We start from the raw sequence: 3,627 nt of genomic DNA, 5'->3' as shown, positions 1-3,627 counted from the left end.
ATCTGAGGACTATGGTTACCTGGTCCTCAGATCTCTGCAGGGTAAATCCAGACAGCTAGATAGACTATCTGTCCAATCAGAGTTTTCTGTTGACGACTAAAATTATTTCTGAACGTACACTTGTTCTACCCAAACAACTTCCTTCCTGGGACTTATTAGCAGCGGCACCATGGCTCCGTCAGGCGCTTAGCCCCGCCCAAGAGGATTGCGATTGGTTTAAAGAAGTGCCAATAATCCAGAGCACCTTGTTCTCCCATCTCGGAAAGCAGTGTGGACTAGTCAGACCGAGACTACTTGTTTAAATCTTGTATCATTCCCAGGCCGTCAAATACATGCGCTTTGTCCGGGTCCCAATATAAAAAGCACCCTTAAAAACGCATCAGGCTTTGACCTCAACCCAATCGCGGCAATGTCAAGCTCGGTGCAAATGCTCCAGTTAGAGTGACAAAGGCGGTGCGGGTAGGCAATCTGATTTAAGGCTTAAACTTAAGGAGAACTTCACTTTAGTTACAAACGATCTTCTCCTAAACCAAACAAGCTGGTTTTGTTGCCTTAACCAACCACACCATGGTCCCCATTTTGAAAATGCAAAGACAACCGGTCCAAATGACTAATAGCATTTATTATATCTTTAGCTAAGTGACTGGACACGGTGTTACATAATTATATTCATAGTTGTCATGGTTTACAGTACATGGGGCAAATCAACAAAGTAGTTTATGAACGGGCAGAGCTGTGAAGGGTCTGGGTATTGTGTGTAGCAAATCTACTTATTTAGGCTAGTTATTTGTATGCGCTTCCCTTTACGTTTTTTTTTTAAACACACTAAGCTGCTACTGTTAATTTATTAAACGCTCCTAAGGGTCATACCGGGGGGGAAGACCATGCATATCCTCAGAGGGTTTGGAGGGGCGAGTTATTTTCACTCAATATTTTACCCTTCAACCTTTGCCTTACCTAAGGCAGATAAAACAAGTAATAGTTTCCCTTTTTGAAACAAGTCTGCACATGCTCAACGTTAAGACATGTTCAGCAATTAAATACTGTAGAAGCATTCACAAATAACATACAACTCATACACGCACGCATAAATACAGTATAAAGAAACAACTCAACCTAAAACTAAATCAATTAAATATACGCCGTGTGTTTGAGGCTCCAGGGGTACATTTAGAAAACTAAAAATGCCATAAAAAAAGGTCCCTTGGCATGCAAATTTCACTTTGAGATTTTTTTTACATTAATACAGTTGAACCCAGAAGTATACATACACTGCTTTTTTCCCTCACTGTCTGACATCAAATCAGACAATCACTTTGCCTGGTTTATGTCCATTAGGATTACCAAAATTGATATTTGCTAAATGCCAGAACAATGAGAAGGATTTATTACTTTCTTCAAAGTCATAAGTTAAAAGCCACTGAGATTATTTTGCCTTTAAAAAGATTTGGAAACCCCGGATGATGATGTCATACTTTTGGAAGCTTCTGATCTGATCTGATTCTTATTGACATCTGAGTTAATTAGAGGCACACCTGTGGATGTTTTTAAGGCACACCCCAAAGAAATCAGCCAAGATATCAGGAAGAGAATTGTGGACTTGCACAAGTATGGTTCCTCCTTGGGTGCAATTTCCAGATGCCGGAAGGTGCCAGTCACCGTTCATCTGTTCAAACTATTATAAGCAAGTATAAACACCATGGGACCACCATCTCATAGATGAACGTGCTTTGATCAAAAATGTGTATATCAACCCAAGAACAAAAGCAAAAGACCTTCTGAAGATGCTGGCTGAAGCTGGGGAGTGTGTCATTATCCACAGTGAAACAAATACTGTACCAACATGGGCTAAATGGCCACTCTGCCAGGAAGAAGCCATTACTCCAAAAGAAACTTAAAAAAGCCAGATTACAGTTTGCAAATACACACCGGGACAAAGACATTCATTTTTGGAGCAGGTCCTGTGGTCTGACAAAACTAAAATCAAACTGCTTGGCCATAAGACTGCAGTCTTAAGGGGGACGCTTGCAAGCCTGAGAACATCATCCCAACTGTGAAAAACCGGGGTGGCAACATCATGTTGTGGGGTTGTTCTGCTGCAGGAGGGACTGGTGCACTTCCAACATAGATGGTATCATGAGGAAAGAACATTATGTGCAAATACTGAAGCAACCTCTCCAGACAGCCAGGAAGTTAAAGCTTGGGCGCAAATGGGTCTTCCAAATGGACAATGCTCTGAAACATACTGCCAAACTGGTTACCAAGTGGCTAAAGGATTACAAAGTCAACGTCTTGCAGTGGTCATCACAAAGCCCTGATCTTAATCCTATTGAAAATGTATGGGCACAGCTGAAAAGGCATGTGCATGCAAGGTGGCCTACAATCCTGGCTCAGTTAGGCTGTATCCCATTTCTCCATCTTACCCCTAGACCCTCGAAACCAAGTGGTAAGGGCTAGGGATGAACCCCCCCCCCTCCCCCATGAAATGGGACACCACTTGGTTACATCACCATACAGTATTAATCACAAACCTCTAAGACGCTGTCTGCAAGTGTGTCTAGATGTTGATTGTGTGGGTTTTGACAACAGTGTCATATGCATTTATATATTTTATAAGTTTTTGTTCACTTTCAATTCAATTCAATTTTATTTATAGTATCAATTCATAACAAGAGTTATCGCAAGACACTATACAGATAGACCACACTCCAGAATTTACAAGAACCCAACAGTTCTAGTAGTCTCCTCCAGAGCAAGCAACAGTGCGACAGTGGCGAGGAAAAACTTCTTTTTAGGCATAAACCAACTTTGGTGGTGCAGATGTTCTTATCTGTGTGGTACTTAGGTCTGTTTGCAATACACATGTGAATACACGCTGTATGGTGTGTTGTACAGTATATCTCTTTCAGTTATCACTGTTTTGAATGTCACTGATGTTCATGAAAACTTTTTTTTTGCCTAATAAATTAAACATGACAGGCAAAAACATTACATAAAATGTGTTATATTAGAGAACCATTATTAACTATTAGAACCATAACTTACATGTGACACACATGAAAAGGCTTCAAAGGTATAAAACTAAAAGTCACACAAGACCACAAAAAAAACAAATTAACTACAGCTGTTCTGATGTTCCAGACCAGTCTAAAGCCTGCTGACCAGTTTCTTTATCATAACCAGCAACAATGTGCATGTGCATGAAAAATAATTAATTACAGATGATTACAAAAATACAGTACCATATACAATAAATGGGTACAACATGAACACATGATTTAAGAAAAGTCTGCTCGTTTTCAGCCCGAAACTGGATCAGCTGCTGTGTCCTCCTCGTCCCTGTGTGATACAGGATGGTATATATAGTATAAAGTGGACCAGCTGCCGGGTGTCCTCCTGCGTCCTTGTGTGATACAGGACGGTATCTATAGTATAAAGTGGACCAGCTGCCGGGTGTCCTCCTGTGTTCCTGTGTGATACAGGACGGTATCTATAGTATAAAGTGGACCAGCTGCCGGGTGTCCTCCTGTGTCCCTGTTTGATACAAGGCGGTATACACTCACCGGCCACTTTATTAGGTACCCCATGCTAGTAACGGGTTGGACCCCCTTTTGCCTTCAGAACTGC

This window comes from Etheostoma cragini, chromosome 24 (assembly GCF_013103735.1).
Source record: "Etheostoma cragini isolate CJK2018 chromosome 24, CSU_Ecrag_1.0, whole genome shotgun sequence".
Lineage (NCBI taxonomy): Eukaryota > Metazoa > Chordata > Actinopteri > Perciformes > Percidae > Etheostoma > Etheostoma cragini.
The sequence above is the reverse complement of the archived record's forward strand: the minus strand, read 5'-3'. Positions refer to the sequence as shown.